The 26,552-nt window shown below is 38.9% G+C and overlaps 1 protein-coding gene across 1 annotated transcript in view; it reads right to left on the reverse strand.

Moving 5' to 3' along the window:
* The window catches only part of CNTN2 (contactin 2), a 91,973-nt gene extending 72,748 nt beyond the window's left edge, over positions 1-19,225 (reverse strand). Inside the window, exon 1 of the mRNA XM_063452168.1 lies at positions 19,134-19,225. The gene's annotated coding sequence lies outside the window, so the exon portion shown is untranslated. The remainder of the gene's footprint in view (positions 1-19,133) is intronic.
* Positions 19,226-26,552: the final 7,327 nt, after the last annotated feature.

A 26,552-nucleotide genomic window follows, 5' to 3' on the forward strand; every position in this document is an offset into this window, starting at 1 on the left:
ACGAACTATGCAAATGCTGTGAAAACATAGTCATGCTTGCTCATCAAATATATCAAACAACTTAATAAATCAGAACCAGGATTCCAAAAGGGGAAACAATAAATCCAAAAGGTGAAGAATTGTTTTCGAAAAAACATAGGGATACTTGCAAAAGGTATTTCATAGACGGTTTTGGAGCTAAAGCTGGGCCACTCATAATAGAATAGAATGTGACGGCAGATAAGAACCATTCGGCCCATCTAGTCTGCCCAATATTTCGAAATAATGTAACAGTTATAGTCACATCACAGTTAAGTTAGTAATATAATGCTTTTAGGTTATTTGGGGGATATACAAATAAGTACATTAAAGAAGAATAGGGAAAATAGTCAAGTTCCCTTTTTGTTATTTTGAGACCGATACACACAATCTCAGTAATCACATGTAATGTTTCAAACAGGTATCAAAGGTACAATCGGGTCTGTCACATTTTGGCATTAGAGAAAGAGGCTCTATGTCTACAAAGATTAAACAGAACAAAAACACTGAGCAAATAAGGAAGGGGATAGAAAAGGATAGATGCGAGGTTTTAAATCCACCATGGGACCTATGCCAGGTCATGTAATAGGATATGATTACATAACTCCATATATGTTTGCATCTCTACATATTCTATACCTTAGAAGTCCCAGGTTCTCATAACTGTAAGAAAGGTTCTATTACACAAAAGGAGAGGATAGGGGACTTAAACTAATGAGTATGCCAAATCCTAATCCAATTGGTTAAAGCCAGGCAACAAGCTTTATAAGAGCTTTTTGAGCTCTGAGTACCCACATATAATACTGCAGTAGGTCAAAGCATGTCAGGTACAACTTTAGTTTATATGTGCTATTGTGGCAATCTGGGTTAACTGAGCTGTGAAACAATACATTAGGAAGCTGGGCAGACTCAAATATCGTTGGGCTGTACAGAATTGTACAACAGCATTGTCAGCAGTTCTTGTAGGCAGGACGGATCCTGTTTGGTGACAGGTATTGGATTCAACTGGAATAGAATTAGAATTCTTGGCAAAATATTTATTGAGATACTGTGTATTCTCCTTGTCCACAAGATTAAGCGCTCATCCTACCTTTCTGAAAATATAATATATATTTCATGGAGTACAGTTATGTTCTTAGAGTTTGGTGGGACCTGGCCTGGGGTAACCCTATATTTATATATAGAATTTTTGATTAGTGCAATTTTCTATTCTTTTATTTAGTGTGTTTGTTTAAAATGTTTCACTTTCTGGATATTCATGATTCAGGAACATAGTCTTAAAACCAATGAGATAATAAAATAAATCATGTACTAAAGACACCAATACATTTGTTTTGCTGACATGGTCTTAAAAAAGCCAATGAACTCTGACAATAAATTTGGCTTCCTAAGAAACTCCACTTATATTTAATAGGGAATTGTCACTTAAGATTAGGCTTTCTTATCACTGTGTTTGTTTGTATGTAGTTGTGAGGCATTAAAAGTAAAATAAAATAAAATAAAATATAGAAATACACACCTCTTTATCCTGCATTTAAGCTCTCTGTCAATCCTTGTCATAAACTCTGTCTTTGTCACCTATTATTCAGAATAGATAAAACATGTAGAGAAGAAGAGAAATTAAGCAATGTTTCTATTTCTCGTCTTCAATTGCCATGTTCGCCCTGGCCTTGTCTGAAATCTCTAAATCTATAACTAAATTAAAAGAATACAGAGATTCTTATTTAAAAAGGTTCATACAGGGGGGCGGGGCCGAACCGCCGAGCTGAGCGGTCGCAAGAGAGACCAGCTCCTGCAACTTATAATCTTTTAAGCATGAAAAACATGAAAATTTACCTAAATACAGACCGACAGCATTGGACCTCAGTGCTGAGGGGTCACTGGATCCAGGGCGAGGCTGGCTCCTCGAGCTTCAGTCCCCTGGAGGTGAGACCTTCGATGACCCAGTTGAGGCCTACTCCGGCGGTGAGAGGGGTGGACGGCCGCTGCCCCTCTATCCTGCTTAACGGTGCCCAGCCTGAGACCCAGACCCTATGGACCGGTGGGGGTGATCCCGGTCCTCACCCAGAGGCAATGAGTCCAAGGCCCAACAACACCACCACCACCCTCGAGTGCCCGGACGCAGCACATAAGATGGCGGATGCCATGTGCTCCGGAATCAGCGGAGAGAACTGCTCTTCCACCGAGCTCTCAACAATCAGCGTGATGCCCAGGAGGACTGATGAGTCCGTGGCTTTCCCACCCCACACCGCAGCCCTGCAGGCGATCTCTTACCGGTCCACGACGCAAGCCAAGTCAACTGCGAGCAGCGACGGAAACCAAACCGGACCGTTAGTGGCTGTGGGGCTGGAGACACGGGACATCGCACAGCAATTACCCCCGCCAGCGACTACCAAACCTGCCGCCATGCAAGGTACTCCTACAGCAGGACTGACCATACGTGCACCCTTGGGACTTGCTGCAGCAAGAACTGGAAGTACAAATAAAAGGCGCATAGTCCGCCTTAAGTGCATCGGGCCCACTATCCCACAGCATGTCGGAGCTTGATCGCATCTTTCTGGGCCAAGTTGGCTCACAGATTACCCAGTGCCACGCAAGAGCAGATACCCGCTGACATACCCCAGCGACCACGAGACAAAGGAGATGCGCGGGAGGTCGAGCCAGCAAAGCCAGCAGTGGGCCAAACATCAAAGCGAAGGCTTAATGGAGGCAAGGAGGGTGTCCCTTCTCCTCGGCTACTCCGCAAACCTCGAAAGCAACACTCTACTTGACCTACCCGGATCAAACAGCACATCAGTGCGTTTGGCGCGAAGCATGAAACCAGGACTCTCCTTGTACAGACAGCTCAGTCGGGGAAGCCTTGGGTGAAGAGCCAGGATGACCCTCAGGCGCACGGGCGAGATACACGAAGACCTCAGACTACTCTGTGGGACCCTGCTGAACCGGTGAAAGGTGTGGGCTGACTGCATGGACTCTCTTTCGGGCCCTGGGCCGCAGTCTGGGTGGACACAGTCATCCCACCACATGAAGGTCTTAATGGCCTCTCTCTGCTGATAAGCATGCTTTGTACTTTTTACTAGTTCCTCATTTTATATTTTAATTACTATGATTATTATTATTATTATTTTACTTTTTATTTTTATTATTTATTTTCTTTATCCCTCATTTTAGCCAATTTGGCTTCTTTCTTTTATTTTTTACACGGCACATACTCTTGATAATAGAGACCATCATGTAGGTATCTTACATATCACTGATTAAGCTACCCTAACTGTACAAATTGCATTCTGCTTGCATGTCTATTTGTCCTATATTTTACCTTAATACCTGATACAGTCTATGACACATCAAGCTTCTCTAAACCTCACAATTTGTGTAACTCAGTGGAACGCCATGAAGGGGTCTCTGCGGAAAGCACTATGTTCATATAGACACAGCATTTGTATGTATCTAGCCAGTGTGCCTGTCCTTTTTTTTTTTTTAATCCTATGTTTTTCTACTTTCTTATTGCAACCACTAGGCATGTTTTCAAATAGGCTGTAAACCTACCCTCACTCTGACACATATGTTTGCCTAATACTTTACCAGTTTATTATTTTCCTTTCTTAACATTTAATAGTCATGTCTCACCAGCTTGCTTTGAAACTCATTTTCACATACCCACTCACATGTCTATGTAACTCATTTAGACCTCATCTTATGTTTTGCTAAACACTTTAGACATGTTTGACTACTCAGTGAACTAGCTACTTAACTTAAAAAATGTGTGCAATGACCTTCTATGCCTTATACTTGTTCATGTATGTATTTTACCAATCTTGTACCTGCTGTCGGGGCATGGCAAGAGCTTGTATTAACTATCTGCACCTCAAAAATAAAGAATTTAAAAAAAAAAAAAAAAAAAGGTTCATACACGCTCCCCAACATTTCAAATGTACAAAAAGGGATATTTTATATTTAGGGGTGTGGCTGGGGGTGTAGCAGAGCTGTTTAGGGACATTTTAGGTGACTCACGAATAACAATTTTTGCTATTAAAATGTAATTTAGAATAATGACAATTATGGTAGAACATACTCACAATATTTAGACACCTCTACATACAAATGCAGTTCAGTCACCACACATACTACTCACAATCAGCATGCACAGGAACAGTCAGCCTCCCCTAAAACTGTTTTTTAAGCTCCTGCACACTCAACATTGAGCCACAACACACACATCACTCACAGAAACAGAGCCCATGGCTCAGGAGGGGGTCCCAATCAGGTACCATGCATAGGGCCCTGAGCAACAATAACCATAATGTAATAGAAGAACATCTTCCCACACTCAATGTGAATTCTTTTCAGATAACATTTTAAGTATACAAAAAAATTAAATATAATAAAACAAACCGAAAAATACATACTAAATAAATTATCTGGTAAGGCACACAGGGGTACAAAAAAAATCAAGAATGAATAAATGCAAATGCATGTTCTCACCATGTTATAGCAATAAACCACTATAGTAAGTTATTACTTGCATATTTTACATTATGAAAGGTTCTAACAGTAAGTCTTCCATGCCTATTAAACATAAAATGCCTATTGTTTTTGTGAATAACAAAACGTAAGTTTTTTTGTAGTAAATTTCTCTGCACATACTGTGACCTGTAGTTAAATAGATAATTCTCTAATATGACACATCTCTTTGTGATTAAAAATCATAAATATATCTGATTTAAGGAACGATATAAAATGCATCAGCTGTGGTCTAGTTGGACCTCTAGCACAGCCGCTATAAGTCATCTCATTAAGTCTCATCCCTAATTAATTTCTATGATCTCATCTGAGATTACGAGACATTACTTAGAGTGTAATGAGAAGGCTGACAAGAGTTGATTTATCATTTTCCATTAGTGTTTGTTGAAGATACACATATATATGACACTTGACCCTGAATCATCTTTATCAGACACTAGAGGACCGCTGCCTCCCTTCTTCGGTTAATCCTACCATAAGGCACATTACAGAACAGCCTCTTAAATTGATTAAGAATGGGGTGGGGGTGGGGGGGCTTTGAGTGCCTTCACTTTCCTGTTAATGTCACTTTCAATCTTGTGACATCCATTGTAATAACATAGTGCATCTCTGAGAATAGGGTTGAGATTTATGAAAATATTAGAATAGTTAGTTTAATGGTAAATGACACCCTAATAAGTGAAATTGAGTCTAATTGTCTTTGAAACTGTATAATATCTCCAACTGAAGGTTTATTTGATGTACACAGAGACTGCATATCTTTGCGGCTTCTAACAAGATTACTTGGGATCCGTGGTTTCACGTACGGATAAAATGCACACATTCACACACACACACATTTTTAAATTATGTCTTTTGGACTGTTGTAAAAATATGGATCATAACTTGGAATAACCTTATTTTGCTCCTTTTATTGATATACACAATGAATATAACATGCATGCATAATATATGACAAAAGAATGTATAAGAGAAAACGTTTTGTAATTCATAAAAAAAATGTTCTCTAAAATAACGTTAGGAATGACACATATATTAAAAAATATATTTCTAAAGATTGATATAATGATTACAAAGGGGAAAAATGCCTATGGCAAGTGACATAGAGAAGGATACAAGTGGCATGTGGCCAGTAGACTGGAATTAACCTGGCCAAGGATTGGGCAAATGACAGAGACAGAGTCAGGAAGAACCATGAGGAAATGTGTAAACACCATTTTATATGTACTGTGCTAGTGTAGATGTACCATCTTTTCTTCATGCTTGGACGTAAAGGCATTGTTAAAATTTGTACAGAGTGCCAATGATCCCTTGTTCAGCTCTATCTACTGTCTAGTAGATTTTAGCTCCCATTATCCTAAGTTAGTCTGTACCAAACCAGATCATGGGATCGAAATTAGGAAACCAACTGGATAATCTAACAATGTCTGCTTGATTATTGTGGCAATATATTGTTGACCAAGGATAGCCGCTTAGTACCCATAAATTAAATTTTGGTTAAGGAACAAGTGTGTGGATAGAGACAAATAGACAATTAATAAAAGTTAAAAGGCAACCTGATACATTCAGAGAGTGCAACTTCAAATCATTATCATAAACTGAGTAGCTGTAGCTGTGATTAATGTCATGGAGATCACTTTAATTGTTGGTTATCAGGTTCTATGACTCCCAGTGTCAGGTCCATATCCTTATTTCACTAGTTGACTTCTATCTTCTTCATGTCACTTGACCACTCCTCATCCCTTACCATTTGCCACTATCATCCTTGTTTCAAAACCATTGACATTACACTCCACCATTACCATCTCATCGATTGTTAATTTTTTTACTCCCCATGCCATTTGCCCACTACCCCTCCCATGTTGCTTATCAGTTATCGTGTCAACTACTCACTCTACATTTTCCATCCCTCAATATGTTATTTAACCATGTATCCGTCCCTGTATAACTTTCCCATGTTCTTTCTCCTACCACCTCCATAATACTGTAAAGAGCTGTGGAATAAGTTGGTGCTATATAATTGCCGATAATGATAATAATAATAATGCTACTTGCCAACTTCCTTTCTTCAGTGATACTTAGACATTGGGTGATTACCAGCTGTTTCTTGGGATTCAATGTAAATTTTAACCCAACGGCAAAGTCTAATTTACCCTTAAGGCAGAAGTGTTACAGTATATTATAACTGAAAATTGTCAAAGTTACTCCTTATGGTGAGAACAGTCAGGAATTCAAAGCAAATTAAATTTAAGGGCAAATAGCCGAAATGGAAAAATTATCCATATAAGTTATGCTTCCTGTTAGCTCTCTGGACTTAAATTTTAAATTTACTTTAAATTCCTGGCAAATCTCACTTAAGTGAATACCTAGTGTGTGTTAGATCTCATATATCCCCCACACTGCCTTTAATGCAAAGATAGTATAACTATGTTTATTTAAATTCTTCCCAAATACACCATCGAATAGAACCTATCTCAAAAGATATACAGGGTTATTTACTAAAGTAAAAATGTAAAGTGAATTCAAAGCGAATTTTAAATTTAAAGTCAAAATAGCTGTAGGGTAAACATTCTCTAGATCGTCTGTGATTTTTGTTCGGGTATTCTAGCATTAAAGTTGAAATACACATTGAATTCTTACTTTATTAGCGAACCCTGCTAGACTTGTACCTTAAACATTCCCACCTAACTTATATCTTGAGATATATCTTGGACTAGGTAAAGTTTATGTACTTTCCAACCTTTTAACAATGTCACTTTATATATAAAAGCATGTATATCATAGTTTAACCTTTAATGTTTCAACTAAACTATCTTGGCCATAATATAAAAAGTCAGTTGTTCACTGTTTAGTGAACAGGACATACTTAAAAATCTACATATTCTCAATAATCTTTATTAAAAACATTCAAAGTCTCTTTGCTTTCCGTTTAATAAAATATGAATGCTAGTTTCCATGGAATATAATAATTAGCAGTAATGCATTCATTACCTTAAGAAAAGGTTCAACAACTCTGTTGAGAGGACAGACTAGGCTCCAGTGAGTCTGCATTATACCATATCACAATCATGTGAATTTCACCAAGGATGCTCATAATAAAACACGCATCACTCAGAATAGAGTGATAAAGGGTTACTCCAACCACCATCACCACTTCTGCTTCTGTAAGTGGTCTTGGTGGTATGAATCTGTAAGTGCAGCATTTCTGTTGGATGGAGCAAAACCCGGTGTGAGACAGGCTGAACATGATAGACGTACATTATGAGCAAAGGAACAAATTAGAGAGTCTATGGATGATCCTGTGAAACTGCAGGATCTTCCATAGATAATTTTACACACAGGTCATGATATATTATAACATCTGTTGTGCATCACACAAGAAGTTGCCTCTTTCATAACATCATTGGGCTACAGTCAAGCTTTCTATAGGAGTTTACCATCCAACATTGGAATTAAAGTTGGACATAGGATAGGGTAGACCGAGAGAGATGTGACAAAGACACACAATGGACCAACCTAGGGACAATAAAAGTTATAAAAGGCAGAGCAATGTTGAAGGGCTCTGGCATGTGCTTATTGCCCTCAATACAATGCTTACAATGTGAGTGCATCTTATGATATGCTCATATTGCAATCATTGGGGTATTTTCTTAATAAAAGGGTTACTCCAACCACCATGACCACTTCTGTTTCTGTAAGTGGTCATGGTGGTAAGAATCTGTAAGTGCAGCATTTCTGTTTGAAAGGCTGCACAGAATAAAAATTATACACTTTTGTGCCAGGGGCTAGTTATACACCCAGCACACATTGTTTACGCTGTCCAGAACACTGCCTAATGTCAGTTCTGTGCAAAATTTCCATCCGTTGCTCCGCACATACTGCATGCTTGTGACAGAAGTTCAGTGCTTGCGGGCAGTGCTAGAAGTGCAACTATAACGGTAAGTCTAGATCTCCTCTTCATCCCTCCAACCTCCATACATTGAATATCTATATATATTCTTTAAATGGCCTCCCTCACTTGTCCAACCCTTTTCCTGCTCAGAGCACGTTCATACTCTACGAGAAGCATCTGAATGGACCACAGAAAGGGAAGAAGTGGTGCGGTGTGACGTCGGACAGGACGTGGAAGTAAGTTTTATCTTCTTTTTCAAGGCTTTTTAGTGACAGACTGGTGTGGACAAGCTAAATAAATATATCACAAAAATAGGGTTGCAGTAACCCTTTAAATACGTTGTATAAGAATATAAAATAAATAATACGAGCTGCATTGTATGTTCTATTCTCATACAAATTATCCTGGCACTAAAAGTCTTAATTTCCCCGTTATGAGTACCAATTGAATGGCACTGATAAAACTGCAAGTGTTCACAATCTATCATTGCCACCTAAATGTGTACAGGTTTGCACAAATAGCAGAACATAGTATTCTGCCTTTTCTCAGCTGCAATAGAAGGGACACAAATATGGTGCTAGAAGAGGAGCATTTTTTTGTCAAACCACTTGATGACTGTCTAGGAACAACAAAACTCTATATACCATGACCACTACAATACATAGCAGTGGTTATGGCATTCAGATTGTTCCTTTAAGTTGTTAAAAGCAAACAAGAAATCATTCAATAACACTAAGACCAAACTGTGGTCCTTAATCCATTCTCAATCATGTGTACAGGTGTGGTGTCTGAAAAGAAGCAGTAGGGTCCACTCATTCTCATTTCACAGGTGTCAGGGTTTAATAGAATTGAAGGATTCCCTTTTTACTACGGTTACTTGACATATGGACCCATTTAGGCATAGGACATGGGTTACCAAATACTTTTTTCACTTTCACTTTCGCACAGGTGACTGACTACCATTATACAGTCAAAGTGCCAAGGGAATGTGCTTTACAGATCATGTGGCATTTTTAGGAAGGCAGCTCCAGAAAACAGCCATCATGTGATATCTGTATATAGGCACAATGTCCGTATACACCAGTTACCTAATTAAAATAAGGTAACAGATTAGAGGTGCATACTGCAGCTTGCAAGGAAGATCAGTGGTGTGCTCAAATCCCTACTTTTGCTGCTACAATGCATCCAATATATGTTTAGCTACAGAGGCACTTGCACAGTAAAGGAGGAGAAAAAGTAGCAAACAGCATTTCCAATCTCTGTGCTCCTGGCATAGGGACAATCTGAAGTAATACTAAACTAAATTTAGCATTCATAAACACAAGGTTCAATATAGTTATTTTAGGAAGCACACCTCCAACAAAGGATTCTATCAATTGTATGAACAAAGTATTGCATGCTAGTATTAGACTAAGAGCACCGTCAAATATCACATTAAAGGGACACTATAGGCACCCAGACCACTTAAGCTTATTAAGTGGTCTGGGTGCTGTGTCCCTTTTGCACCTAGTGCTGCAATGTAAAACACTGCAATTCCAGAGCACTGAAATGTTTACATTGCAGCTCTAAGTCTGCCCTGTGTGGAATCCAAACCAACTTGTGGTCTGTTATCTGGTGCTAGACGTCCTCACACTCTGCATGAGTACCTCCAGTGTCAGATTTTGCCCATAGGATAGCATTGCTTTCCTATGGGGAGGTCTAATACGCTCACGGCCATTGCCACGCATGTGCGTTAGATCTCCCCTGCCGGCTGACATCGGCGGGGAGAAGCGTGGGCGGAGCCTGGCCCAGCGCCAAGGGACAACTGCCCTGGATTCAGGTAAGTGGCTGAAGGGGTTTTAACCCCTTCATCCACGCGGGAGGGGGGCCCTACTAAACCTATAGTGCCAAGAAAACGGCTTTGTTTTCCTGGCACATTTTAATTTAACAATACAACTATAGCACATTCAGAAATACATTTCATAAAAGTACAGTATTTATTATAAATTCATCCCAATAAATACATAGAACTGTATATGATAATGTAGCAATAAAAATAACAATCCAGTCTACACATACACACACACAAAACTAAACCCAACTTTATACCAGACTGGATAATTATATTTATTGTTACTTTATTGTGAACACTGTTTTGATATGTATTCATAAATTTCACTGCGATGGGTTTGCACTAAAGATGGTCCTTTTATGAAAGTCACTTCTTATATTTAAACACTAGCTTGCAAGGGAAAGGATTACATATGGCAGTAAGTAGCATGTGGTGTGAGAGTTCTAAGAATCTAAGTTTATTGCCATCTCTATTAGTGTACAGAGACCATGGAACAAGGCAATATTTGTACAGGTTTAAGGATGGAGTGCACAGTGATTTCATCTCCTGCCAAGAATCTCAAACGTCCCCTAGCTGTTCCAAATTGAAAGCCTATTGATTTCAATCAGAACTTCGCTCAAGAGTTCATCTATTCTAAAACTATCTGTACTATCTGCTTGTGACTTTCTGTCCGAGAGAGATATTTCAATGCATTTTGAATGGCAGTCACCATAATTCTGATGTGATTCTGGTAAATGACCATCTCAAGGTAAAGCTTGGGCCAATGTCACGGTTTGAGGATACACGCCATATTATGTTTTTGGTAGGGATCTTACACACTTAGGGTTATTCACCAAAATGAGAACTGCCGGGAATTTAAAGTGCTTTTCAAATTTTGCCCAAAATAGCCATACTGAAAACGGAATTGAGTTGAAATATATATATTTCTTAAATTCGTCTATTTTCCCTACATTTTTAAATTCACTTTACATTCCCACTTTAGTAAATAAACATGACTGTAACTAATGTGAAAGTAGTTGGTCACATTTAACCAGATGGATTATACTAGAGAACCCTGTGAATTTATGTTTTAAAATGAGATAAGGCTATGTAATAGTAATAGTTTCAGCAGTATAATGGTCTCAATTAAGGGTTTGTTCATTAAATAGAGAAATGTGGTGATATGAAAAATTCTGCAAAATTCAAACTAACATTCTCAAGCTGTGGCAAGCACCATAACCACTACAGTTTGTGGTTATAATGCGAGTAGTGCCCTGTCAAGCCCCCACCTCCCCCTTCTAGGTAGCCAAACTGTTTTTGAATGGTATAACTTCTAATCTGGGGTCCACCAGAAGTTATTAAGTGGTAGACCCCAGGTAATAAGTCAAACTGTTGAAAAATATTGTGACTACTTACAATGGGGGCATCAGGATATTCCTGGCACCATAACCTCCACGTTATTTATGAGTTTGGAGGGGCAGCTCTTTCCCAGACATGATGGTCTACATTACCAAATGATGTATACGTACTTTAAAATGGCAAAGCATCATGGAAATTATAGTTTTGAAACATCTAGGAATCTAGATTTTAAGCACTACTGCTCCAGTTGTTAAAACTAAGCGTTGCTTGTTGTTAATGTCAGTGTAAATCTGCTGTGTTCTAACTGCAGCAACATTAAAGGGACACTATAGTCACCTGAACAACTTCAGCTTAATGCAGCAGTTTTGGTGTATAGAACATGCCCCTGCAGCCTCACTGCTCAATCCTCTGCCATTTAGGAGTTAAATCCCTTTGTTTATGAACCCTAGTCACACCTCCCTGCATGTGACTTGCACAGCCTTCCATAAACACTTCCTGTAAAGAGAGCCCTATTTAGGCTTTCTTTATTGCAAGTTCTGTTTAATTAAGATTTTCTTATCCCCTGCTATGTGAATAGCTTGCTAGACCCTGCAAGAGCCTCCTGTATGTGATTAAAGTTCAATTCAGAGATTGAGATACAATTATTTAAGGTAAATGACATCTGTTTGAAAGTGAAACCAGTTTTTTTTTCATGCAGGCTCTGTCAATCATAGCCAGGGGAGGTGAGGCTAGTGCTGCATAAACAGAAACAAAGTGATTTAACTCCTAAATGACAATGAAATTGCAGGGGAATGATCTATACACTAAAACTGCTTTATTTAGCTAAAGTAATTTAGGTGACTATAGTTTTCCTTTAATACAACATTTAAACTTGACATATTCACAGTAACATTGCAAATGTTTCTGACCTGCTAACATCTTTTCAGCACCTTGTGTCTTACCTGTCCCTTTACATAGTAAGAGTAAGGGCAGCACTCTCTAAATGTAGTGAATCACTTTGTTTCTATCCAACACCCTAATATCTGTCATACTCATTATTAAATAAGAATTTGCTGACACTGTATAAATAAATTATACAAATATATGATTCTTGTCTCTAAGTATGTTTTCTAAGATGTGTGTGAGGTCTGAGTCCGAGGCAGATTGGTACCACAGCAGGATACACTGCATCTTTGTCTTGTTCCCAAACTCTTTAAAAAAAATTTTTTTTTAAATATATAAGCACTTTGCCCAAGGCACGTTACACATACAACATGATGTTTCGGCAACAGATGGTCCAACACAGCATCATATTGTCTGTCAGGCTGCAACTCCAGGGGGCAAGTGAGTGAAAGAAAACTACTGCATGGGGTATAACCTTATGTTTTGATGCATAACCTTATTTTTTTTTTTAAATCAGGAGGACAGAATTGTCGACACAAAGATGAGAAACAATAAGAGGTTTATTTTTCCTAGCTGAAAGACTAGCTGTGTGCACAAATGATCAATGGATATTACATGCAGGGTTATTTTTCAGAAGAAGCACTCAAAAAGAAATACTGTAAATAACGGCTCCCAATAACTATAAGGTCCCAGATTTACTACATGGTGTGAGTAGTATCCTTCAGCTGCAAGAAAATCTGTCAGGTTTATCTGATACCTCCTCATCTCCTTCACATTTATAAAAGCTGACATCTGCTTTCAGGGCGGCACCAGAGAGGGAGAGTTAAAGTAGATATACCAATCTTAACCTTTCCCCTATATGCTGCCATATTCTTCTTTGGTTAGATCTTCAGATCTGGTGGCTTCATCCACCATAAGTTGTGTCCTGTGAATTTTCCTAGTTTGCTGCAAAATTGTAAAGAGCTTCAAAGTGAGTACCGTATTTTTCGCTCCATAAGACGCACTTTTTTTCCCCTCAAAAGTGAGGGGAAATGTCTGTGCGTCTTATGGAGCGAATATGAAGCTTTATTTACCTGTCTTGTAGCGTTGGCCGGCAGCACAGGGCGCACCGCGGTACTGGAACTTGAATTTCATGTTCCGGTTTCCGGCGGGACTGAAAGGAAGTGTGCACAAGCTGAGTGCGCACTTCCTTTCAGTCCCGCCGGAAACCGGAACATGAAATTCAAGTTCCAGTACCGCGGTGCGCCCTGTGCTGCCGAGAAACGCTACAAGACAGGTGAGTAATTATGGGACAAGGGGAGGAGGACAGTATGGGAGAGGAGAATATGGGATAGAAGAGAAGAATATGGGGAGGGGGGGAGATGAAGTCTATGGAGGGGGGGAATGAAGTCTATGGGGAGGGGGGGAGATGAAGTCTATGGGGAGGGGGGGGAGATGAAGTCTATGGGGGGGGGAGATGAAGTCTATGGGGAGGGGGGGAGATGAAGTCTATGGGGAGGGGGGGAGATGAAGTCTATGGGGAGGGGGGAGATGAAGTCTATGGGGAGGGGGGAGATGAAGTCTATGGGGAGGGGGGGGAGATGAAGTCTATGGGGGGGGAGATGAAGTCTATGGGGAGGGGGGGAGATGAAGACTATGGGGAGGGGGGGAGATGAAGACTATGGGGAGGGGGGGGAGATGAAGACTATGGGGAGGGGGGAGATGAAGACTATGGGGAGGGGGGAGATGAAGACTATGGGGAGGGGGGGAGATGAAGACTATGGGGAGGGGGGGACACTATGGGACAGGGGAGAAAAAAAATATTCTGTACAAACTGTCCCATAGTAAGAAACACTATGGGACAGTTTGTTCAGAATATTTTTTTTCTGGGTTTCTTCCTCTAAAAACTAGGTGCGTCTTATGGTGAGGTGCGTCTTATGGAGCGAAAAATACGGTACTTTGCCTTCTTTTAGATCAACAGCAAAACCTGATGTGAGAAAGGCTGAACATGATGGACGTAAGCTATTTTTCAGCCTATGAGCAAATGAAACAATTACATAGTCTATGGATGATCCTGTAAAACTGCAGGATCTTCCATAGATAATTTTACACACGGGTAATGATATATTATAACATCTGTTGTGCATCACACAAGAAGTTGCCTCTTTCATAACATCATTGGGCTACACAGCCAAGCTTTCTATAGGAGTTTACCATCCAACATTGGAATTAAAGTTGGACATAGGATAGGGTAGACCGAGAGAGATGTGACAAAGACACACAATGGGCAATAAAAGTTATAAAAGGCTCTGGCATGTGCGTATTGCCCTTAATACAATGCTTACAGTGTGAGTGCATCTTATGATATGCTCATATTGCAATCATTGGGTTTTTTTCTGGTGTCCCTAGAAGCCGGGCAACAGAACAGCAGGATAACTGGGGGGGGTATGTAGTAGAAAGCTGATAAATGAGATACAATGCTCAGAAACTCCTAATATCCCCGTTGAGCACTAGCATGTAGTGATCTATATCAGTGGTCCCCAACCCAGTCTTTATGGACCACCAACAGTCCAGGATTTATGTATTTCCCTGTTTTATTCCAATGGAGATACTGACAAAACCTGGACTGTTGGTGGTCCATAAAGACTTGGTTGGAGAACACTGATCTATATGATAAGCTCAGCATAGAAATTGTAGTATCATCACTGGCTGAACTTAGTGGGGACCAAATGAAGGGCAAGCTATCTGGGTTGTCCATTCTTAGTATTCTCTTGTACTCTGCTTTTTTTGTTTTGCAAACTGACTATAGGACAAATTGCTCACTGAACCAAGAGAGCTATCAGCCACACCCCAATGACGGGGTCCACCACAGTCAATACAATTATCTGATGTTGCTGTATCTCTCATGCAGAGAGATGCATTTTGGATCTGGACCATCCTTTTGAGTGGGAACAGTCTGAGATGCAAATGGTTCAGGTTATCTCAGTAATGTCACAAGATGCGTTATAACTAGCTTAAGAACTGAGCAGAAACCCACCAAATGGGTTTGCTATTTGAGTTGCTGGTTTAGCCACTTCCTGGTTTGAGAATAATTCACTTCAGAAGCTACAAAGCGATTTACAGCATATGCAGAAACTTCATGAATGCATTATTTTAATGTATTGTTTTATGTAAAGCTATTCATGCATTATCTATATAATACATAAAAATGAGTCACCTTCAGCATGCAGAGCCTCTATTATTTCTGCTTATATTTTAGAAATCCTGTTTTGACAGCCTTGCTTGGCATGAGTTATATCATTGCTGGAAGCTGTTGCATTTATGAACATGTACACAAATACAGAAGGAATCTGTATGTAAGACATGTTACCAGGATTTTCCTCCAACAACCATCTCTTATGTATAAATGCAAAATATAAAAAATATGAAATTCACTACGAAGTGCAACATTACAGTACAAGGCACATTGTATTTTATGAACAGAACGAGCAAACAGTAAGCTGTTAGGAAGTAAAAACCAAACCAAACTTACAAAGATAGTCACAACTGAGGGATATTTTTAAATTTCATGTCTGCTGCTTTAGCCTAAATTTGGTTCCCAAGTCACAAAAACATGACTCGATTTGGAAGATTTTCTTATCACTGGAAAGGTAGTATTCTACCAAAATTATACAAATGACAGGGCTAGGCTGGATTTGGCCTATTCATTTACAAAATGTGTTTTAAAACAATGCATTAAAAATATGCAAACATAATAAAAGAAAAATAACAGTACAAATGTTACTCACATTTCATCTTATTTTTTAAATTTTTTTTAATTCTTTATTTTTGCAGTGCTTAGGTTTAACATACACGCTTGTACCGCCACAATAGCGGGTACCAGCCAATGGAATAGTACATGTTGTACAGCATCATGGCATGCAATTGAACAGCACTTTTTTTTTGCTTTTGTGCAAAGAGAAGATACAAGTGAATGCAACACCACAATAGTTGTTACTCGCATGGGTTTCAATCAGGAAGTACAATAGTGGCATCATAGAACATTGCATAATTTTTATAATCTTTAGATTGTAAGCTCACGGGCCATCTAGCCAAGCACTTTGTATAAAAGAGCTCCAATGGCTAGATATCAGCTTACGGGCAGGGCTCTCTTACCTCTTGTATTTGTCTGTGTATATTGTACGTTTCTCCACTAATTGTACAGCGCTGCGGAATCTGTGTGCGCTTTATAAATAGCAATAATAAATAAATAAACAACATTAGGTCTAACAGTAGTGGGAAGCAATTATTGTGCCCCTTGTGGGTATGGGTAGAGTGGTGCGCTATTCTGTAGGTGATGTCCACAGTGGGGTTTACCCCTAGCCTATTGACCTTATGAGTGTACGTAGCGGGGTCGCCCAAGATTCGGCCGGGGGGGGGGGGTATGGTGTAGTGCATATGTGTGTCTATGTGGTATGATTATGTGAGCCCTCACATTTCATCTTAAACTCTGGGCTGTACAAGATTTGTAATAAGCTCTTGTCAAACCAGGAAGTGACTGGTGCTTATTGTATTTTTTATTTTTTTTAGTGTTTATAGAGCTTCTCTCATTCAGAGTGATATATGGGCACAGCAATATTTCACGGAGCTGTAGTTCATTTGTTTACTTTCTGCTAAAGAAAGTTAACAATTCAATTACAACTTTCTTTAAAACTTTAATACTTTCAACATGTCATGTACTTGTGTGCTTCATGTGCAACTGATTGTCTCTTGTATTTCTATTAATAAATTCATATTATTATAAATCTATATGTATAAAGTACATGCATAATTGTAGTAATGCTCCTTTTTCCTAATTCCAGTTCGACATCAGTAATTTATCATTCATCACTTGATAAACGGATAAAAATGTTGTCAATTTACTGTTCACAAACCCAAACTCAACAATATGCCTTTGCTGTTAATTTTATTGAAATCATAAAGAGGCATCATTATCACTACATGCCAATGTGTCGCTGCCCTCTGATTATATGTCCAACTGTTTTCAAGTTGTTATGGTGGTTGGTTTCAAGAGTTGTGATGAGTTAAGGGTGCACATGAAAAATGTAAGACAATAGCACAATGGAAAAAAATATTTCAACTCTAAATGCTTACCAGTACTACTATTTTAACAGCCGAATAAATAGATTCTCAACTCCCTATTTAGTGCAAAATGGATGTTTCAGAAAATGTTAAAGGTAAATAAATTTTTAAATTATAAATTACATCTTGTAAACACACAAACAGTTTCCACATGAGTTCTACAAACACACATATAGACAGAACAACAAACCACATGTCCAGAATAACTACAATAATTCAATCTTTCCACTGGGCACTTTGCCCATGTTGTGAGCTGTTCATTCTCAAACCAGTTAAACCGTAGAGTTATAGTGATATGTGTGGTGGTGCAAGTCAGGGTTATTCCCTTAAGTAATAATTGCCAGGAATTCCAATTGAATTTCAAATTTTAGGCTAAATATATGATTTGTCAAAACAAACTTGATCTCCATGTCTGCCATGTGTTCATTTCTGCTAATTTGGTCCACAATTTTAAATTCACTTTGAACCACACTGAATTCCCAGCACTTTGTATTTGTTTGCCGATGTTATAATGTCCCTGGACATCTATTACAGGACATAAGCTGTTCCTCTTCTTGAAACAAAGAATTGGAAAAGTCACGAGCTGACATAACACATTTGTTGCCACCCAAATATGTTAGGGACTTAATCATGAAGCATAGCTATGCAATGCCCAGGAGCCATTTGCCAAACCTGAGTATGTTTCGGCACCTATAAAGTTATGGTCTTAAATTGACTCTGATTGTGTGAGGCCTATAGAAACCAGCTTCTGCAATACTACACAATCCTGGGCCTAAAGTTGTTTTCCTTTAAACATTGAGTCACATGAATAATATGAGCATCATTCTCATTCCACCACTCAGGCAGTGGGAGGTTAAAGGTCAAACCTGCCTGGCCACATGACTCATGCACCTGTGTACAGTATTCACCATCTCTCAGCATATCTTAATAACCTTCATTTAGTTTGCAATTCTGCTCAGCCAGACTGTGCCCATTATACAGTTTAATGTAAACACGTGGCCTGTTCTGTGCACAAATGACCCAGTAGCTGTGTTACCCATTCCTTCTCATCAATAAGCAAAGTGGAGGCAGTCAGGTCACACCTGATATACATGCTGTCTTCCTAAAGTGGCAGCACATATCTGGATCATGTACTGACACAGGGACTCTGCCAGTCCACCCCCAGTACAACCTGCTCTCCAATTAACAAGGCCAAGATCTAGCAAACACATGTTCAGTCCCTGTCTATACATAGCAATAGGAGTACAAGACTGCATTATGTCACTAGTGATACATGCCTCTAGGTGAGATATATGCCCAGTATATGCCCTCCAGCACTCCTCCAGGACTGCCTTGCACTGCCAGCATGCCAATTATAAAAGCCCTACATCTGCATGCAAATTGCCATCCTTGCTCCCATATTAAAGCCATGCCTCAATGAAACACCTTTTAAAACATATATAAACAGCTCTAAGTGGTTTGAAGTAATAAAACAACAAATACATATTAACCCTATTAAAGAATATGGGGTGAGTCCATCATAGCACAGTGCCATGCCATAGAGCTTACCTGAATGCCAGGGAAGATGCCAGAGCAGTGGGTACCTCTGCCTCTCTCTCTTCACATCACACAGAAAGCTGCAGCAAGGAGGGAGGTGCAGGCTCAGTGTGTGGATATATATAAGAGTGTGTGTACCAGGATGCTGCAAGCTGACTGCATCAGTGTATGCCCCTCCTCCCATTGCTTTCTCCCTATCTCTATCTTTCTCCCTCTGTTTTTCTCAGTTTTTAACTCCCTCCCTAAATTCTCGTTGAGAAATTAGAGCTAAAGTCAAAGTAGCAGTTTGTCAGTGGATAACCCACAGTACACTTCAAATTAGCAGTGTGCTGGTGCAGTTTGAGGAGTTTTGGTAATTATTATTAATTGCATACAGAATATTGGAAATTCTGAATAAGATGCAGTCTGTGTAAGAATTTCTGAGCATAATCAGAGTATAATCTTATTATACAGCAGCCCATTTTCTTTAAGAGTGTTATGTTAGGTATACATCAAATACTCAGTAATTAAGTCTGAATTGACCCTAAATAAAAATACTTTGTGCCCCAGTGTAACATGTATAGTCAGTGCAGATTTCCATAATCAAATTCTTATTTGGTATCTGAGCCATCTATTTTTTGCTTTTCTTACTTATTTTGAAGTCCCATATATGAGAACAGGTGTGACACACCCAAAGCATATCTCTGAGGGGCTGCCTAACCTTGAATGCTAAACGCTTTTTGAGTCTATTACAATTGTATTATAAATATAGCTTTACCATGTATAAATATATGTATAATATATACATATAATGTATAATATATTTTTTTATTGTTTCAGATTAAAGAGACACTCCAAACACCATAGCCACTGAATCTTAGTGTAGTCGTTATAAGGAGGGAGGCTGTGGGTATAGTCATTTTTATTCTCGTCACACTGTTTTCAAGTGGCGTGACAAAATATTAAGAATACCACGTGACCTATGTCCACACCCTCAACATATTATATTTCACCTTGCTTGCTATGTTTCCAAAATAATTGTACAGGTACACTGCATTCAACTGTGTGGAGTGTTCTTTTAGTCTGGCTTTCCCCAGCGGTCACAACCTATCACTTTTGTGAAATTTAAAGAGATTTGTATGGATAACACAAAAGTGAAACTTCCCTAATGCACACTTAAATAAACAGTCCAACCACCAATACCACTGACTACAGCGTGCTGTAGTAGTTATTGTGCAAGGACTTCCCTGTTGACATTTTAGAATGGTTTTGTTTTTCAACTGTGGCCTGTCAGGTTCCACTGCATTCATCCACTACTACATCCATCAGAGAGTTGGAAGCTCTCAGTCTTAGATTTGCAGGACTTTGCTCATTGACTGAGAGATAATGGTGGTTGGTGAATTTAAAGATGGGGAGGCACTGCCCCCTGACTTGCTAGGCTCTACTCTACCCATTCAATCCCATGAGATGCCACGCCCCGTTTAAAACCAGCTGCTTCACCAGTCATTAATAAATAGGAGATTGGAAACTGCAGATATAATCATGACAAACATGTTTTTTTCTAACACACTTTACAATGGCAATAAATTAGATTTTTTGCAATAAAAACATGCCCCAATGGGCCTGCCTATGCTTCTGAGAGCAATCGACAGAACCTTTAAGGAGTCACACTCACATTAATGTTATTGACAGATCTTATTTTATTCAGTCGACATTTTATACTACTCCAGGTTGTTCACCAAAGACCACAAATATTATATTTATTAAATATTAATCTGGGTGAAATGTTATTATTTCATTGAATAAGTACATTTTAATTCTGTACCATCCACTGTTGGCTTAGATCAGTAACTTCCACACAGGAATTAGATACAAAAAACAGGATTCCCATATTTTTCCAAACACCGAATTTCAACTGGATTTACCCTTTCACATGGGTTCACTGGATTTACAGACAAATGAGCACTGAATTTTATTCACTAACTTTATCTTGTCAAATTACAGATATCCTTAATATTTGTCCATTATTTATTAAAATAATAAAAGGTTCTGATTTTAAATATTATAAATGAATTAATACTATAACATAAATGTGAGAACCAAATAACCATGTTTTAACTATTGTGGCGGTATCAGCTTTTCTCATAAACTGCTAATAGTGCTAATAACAGATTTTTGTGATATTACTTTGTATTAGTTTTGGCAACTATCTGTCTGTAAATTTGCTCCAACCACATTGTATGGGTTCATTTGTATGAAATTTACTGGCAGACAAATGCCAGTTCTGTCTAATAATCATTGTATGTGAGTTTTCAGTGGCATATTTCCATCATTTGGTTTCAGGTTTCAGCCATTCAAGTTGCATCCAACAGGCTGAAGTCGAGTCTACGTTGAACAATATCTATCTTAAGAACAATGACTGGACTTTGCAGTCTAAATGCGCACTAATGGCACTATTCGATTTTGCATTTTGGTAAATAACCCTGTTATTCCAGCCAGCAGATATTCATATCTATGGGTCCGGTCATTCCAGCTGCCTGGCACATACGGTAGCTAGTGTGGGATACAAGGGCTTTTCTTCAAGTTACCTTACACCAGTATGTTTGTTTTCCCTCTCTTATTACATAGTGATTGATACATTATCTCAACTTTAAGCAGCCATTTTGAACAATCCAGAAACAACTTTTTCAACTTAAAAGGACACTATTGGCACCAAATAACTTTAGCTTAATGAAACAGTTTTGGTGTATAGATCATGCCCCTGCAAACTCACTGCTCAATTACCCGAGATTTTCGAGTGAAATTACTTTGTTTATACAGCTCCAATCAAACCTCCCTGCATGTGATTTACACAGCCTTCCTAAACACTTTCTGTAAAGAGAGATCTAATGTTAAAACTTATTTTATGGCATATCCTGCTAAGTTAATAGCCTCCTGGCCCCACTTGAGCCTCCTGTGCGCGTGATTGAAGTTAAATTAACAGAGCAGGAAATAACAATTTCTAAAGTAAATTCACATCTCATTGAAAATGAAATAAAAAAATTTTCATACATGCTTTGTGAGTCACAGTCAGGGGAATAAAAGTGGTTTAACTCCTAAATGTCAGAGAATTGAGCAGTGAGACTACAGAGACATGATCAATACATCAAAACTGCCTCATTAAGCTAAAGTTGTTTTGATGCCTATAATGTTCCTTTAAGAAATTCCTTTGAAAACTGGATCTCTTAGAATAAACCCATTTGTGGTATCCTATTATAGAGTATACATTTTGATGAGACTCAGGGTCATTAAAAAAAAATCCAGTAATGTCTATAATTTTAGAATGTGAATAGTAATCATTGACATAAATTGATATAAACCAAGTGAATACGTTGGTTATTCTGTTTAAAGAAATACAATTTCTTACTTTCTGTTTGATTATATGTATCTATTTGAATATATGGAAGTCATAATTACACTATTAAAAGGGTTTTGAGTGCACTATTTCCCATACCATCATACAACCGTGGTGGCATTTTGTATAATTCTGCAATGTATAGTGTTAATCGGTTCTTGTGTTTAACCTGTTCAGGGTGGGTGAAGTGTGATGTGTCTAGACAGAGGGTGTCAGCAGGGAGAGAAAAGTACACTGGAAGCATAATAGGGGGCCACAGAGACACACACTTCATTCCATCTGCTCATCTCCCAACCCTATTAATAATGCAGGTGGATTAATGGAATAAGCAGGATGAGAGTAGGGGGTAATGGATAAACAGGAGACAGCCCTCGTTAGTGAAGCATCTCCTCAAAGGACCCTCTGCCCCTCACACAGGATCCATTCAGCTGACGGAAGGAGTGGTGGCTTCCAGTACATTGATTAACTGACTTCACATCTGGAGCACTTTATTGTTATCGTTTATATCTCTCTGGCACATTGTACAGAGCTGTAATATCTGTAATTAGCATTAATTTTATTAATATAGCATGGGCATATTCTGTATAGTGGGTAATTGTGACAACACAAAGGTCTTGTTTAAATATTAGTATCAATATATTTAGCCAGGAAGAGTACATGTAGCTAGCATGTCTTTTTTTTTATTTTATTTTTTAAGATTTTAGTGTTATTATTGCCCAACTTAATCAAATTCACTTTTTCAACCTTGAAAGGATGAAAAGTGGCGTTATCTTTTCCAGGGATCCAGCTGTAACTGAGATACGAGGGATAGAATTCCAACCACTAACCTTTCTCATAAAATTCTAATGTCAACCTGTATGTTCCTGCCAGATAAAGCAAAAATTATCACCATGTCTTGCCCTTCAATGGGAACCTGTGCCATTACAGAGAGAATCTAAACTATTTGCGTATCATACTGAATCCACTCTAAAGGGTGGTACAAATCCAAAATTTCTCAGCATGAGCTCCTTAGAGTTCTAATACTCTCTGTTTTTCTTCTAATCCAACTCAAGAATACAAGCCAACTGACTTTTACGTGTTGTCTCTGACATACTTGGGCTGTTGGAAAAACTTAAATTATTTATCTACAGAAGTCCCTATTAAAGTAAATGAGACTTGTTGAAACATCTGTCCTATCGTTGGTGAGGGCATTATAGTTCTATCCAGTCCTAGTCACACCCCGAGTACTTGTAGAACAATTAGTGACTTAGGCCATACAAAGTGGTCAATGGAAAGAATGTTCAAAGTTCATTAAACAGAACCAAGCAAATGGGAAAGCGAAACACAAATAAGGGGATGTTTTAGGGGGGAGTATAATTAATAACCAATAAAACAGTGACAACTATTAACTAACAGCATGAACAAACTCATGCAAACATCACGGTAAAGGCATGTAACAAATTATCGATCTAAAACTTACCTGAGGATATGTGCTATATACATAATAACATAATAATAATAGGTGGGGTCTTCCAAGAAGAGCAGAGCAAGGCTGGTCATGTGCAAAAGTTAAGCTATGTGACATCCTTGCAATTTACAAGCATAATCTTGAGATTTTTTAAATTAACCCTTTCCAGAATATTTGTAGATAATTAATTGGAAGGTTTTTCTAACAGATTGTGATCATTGAAAAATCTTTTCCAAAACATTTAATTGAGGCCTTAGTATGAAGGTAAACCTTACTGAAGTGCACTTGTTTAATTGTATCATTACAGGAGGGCCTGCAGACTTTAGTACTAAATGAAATTCTACTTCCTGGAAAATGGCACCTGTGGTTAAATAGGAAATAAAATATAAAATACAGACCTTGCTTATGACATGTTATGGCCTTTCTTGCTGCTTATAATGTGCTTTTTATTAGAAGATCTCATTATATGGTCCTTCAGTGCAGTACATTCACTCCAAGACACAATGCTCTGGAGAACTGTAAGGAAAGTTACGGAATAATGTCATGTCTGCTTCTGTGGAGCTCAGAATTCGCATCTCAGAATTCAGTAATGTACATTGGCACACATCCATGCCACAAAAACATTTGCTGTATATGTATTTAAAAGTAACAGTAAGAATAGAGAGAATATGTTCACCTTCCAGACTGCACCACAATCTAAGCATATTTAAAGTGTGCCAATTACACAATTAAATATGACATTGAAAAATCACCTGTAACTTGTGTTATATTTTTCATATAATGCTTTGTTTTCTTTCCCATTCCATTAAACATTTGGCAAATAACATCACAATCCAATTCAGTACAGGCAAAAACTAGTGCACACATTGCAAATGAGGATGCGACATGGAACATTGTTTCATTTCTCCTCTTCTCTGTGTGGTGGACTACATCTCCCACAATGCTCTTACAGCTATAATGCTGACAAAGCATTAAAGCGGCACTGTCATGCCGAACTTTCCTTTTCCCAATTGCTTCCTCTTCTCTCCCTCTCTCAGGATCTGTTCTTCATTTCTTCCTGTCTGCTCTAGTTTTCTTTAAAACATAAGACAAAATAGGGACTATTTGTCTTATGGAGGCTTCCAATGCAGTGACCATCTATGACCAGCGGAGGAGCTGGTCGTTTCCGGTGGTCAGAGCCATTTTCCCACAATTCTTAGCTTTCCTCCATGTTCCCGCGAAGCCTCCTTTCACTTTTCCCGAACATCCTGTCATTTAGACAGAACGTCGGCAAAACTACCGAATTTCGTCCTAACAGAATGAGATCAGTTTCTCCATTCGTGTTAGGACGCATTTCGGAACTAGGTTCGGATCGGAATTTCATATGAATGAATGAAACTCCGATCCTATTCGTGCCGTGGCTGCATCTTGCAGCCGCGTAGTAGATAACTCCCTAATTCCCATGGTATTAGGGAGCTATCTACTATAAAGGCTGAAAGACCTAAATTGGTCTTTCAGACAAATTTACTAATACTAAGTAAATATGAATGAATGAAACTCCGATCCTATTCGTGCCGTGGCTGCATCTTGCAGCCGCGTAGTAGATAACTCCCTAATTCCCATGGTATTAGGGAGCTATCTACTATAAAGGCTGAAAGACCTAAATTGGTCTTTCAGACAAATTTACTAATACTAAGTAAAGATTACTTAGTATTAGTCAATTCTGCCCCTATTTGCTCTACTGGATTTCAAGCCAACCAATCAGAGTGCTGTGACAGGTAAATGTAGAGACTTACCTCAGGGGTGGGGCCAGGGGGAGGACAATAGGGCGTCCCCCCCACATTCTCATTTAGGTACTCCACCTGCCGCTCAGGGGTGGGGGCCGGTGGGGAGGACAATAGGTCCCCCCACTCATTGTTATTTAGGGCTCCCAACCGCCACTCAGGGGTGAGGGCCTGGGTGGAGGACAATAGGTCCCCACCCCACATTCTCATTTAGGGCCCCCACCCGGGGTGGGGACTCGGGAAGGGGGATACCTTTGGATGCTCACTGTTTACTAGACATGCCCCTACTCGGGGTATAGCGAGTAGGGGCAGAATTTACTAATACTAATACCAAGTAATTTTTACTTAGTATTAGTAAATTTGTCTGAAAGACCAATTTAGGTCTTTGAGCCTTTTGGTCGATAGCTCCCTGACACCGTGGGAATTAGGGAGTTATCTACTTACTCATTCCCATCCATTGGCTAAATAACTTACATTTTATATGAATGTGTTACTTGATTTGTAAGTGTTGCAAATGCTTAGAGCTGAATCCTGGCTATGTTTGTATACTTTTTATTTAAACTCGTATACAGTGTAACCGCAGCCACGACATGAATAGGATCGGAGTTTCATTCATTCGAATGAAATTCCAATCCAAGCAAAGTCCCGAAATGCGTCCCAACACAAATGGAGAAACTGTTCTCATTCTGTTAGGACGCAATTCGGCAGCTTTGCCGGCGTTCTGTCTAAATGACAGGACGTTCGGGAAAAGTGAAAGGGGGCTTCGCGGGAACACGGAGGAAAGGAATTGTGAGAATTGTGGCAAAATTGCTCTGACCACCGGAAATGAAGCAAACTTTGCTCCTCCG

The sequence above is a fragment of the Pelobates fuscus genome, chromosome 1 (assembly GCF_036172605.1).
Source record: "Pelobates fuscus isolate aPelFus1 chromosome 1, aPelFus1.pri, whole genome shotgun sequence".
NCBI lineage: Eukaryota > Metazoa > Chordata > Amphibia > Anura > Pelobatidae > Pelobates > Pelobates fuscus.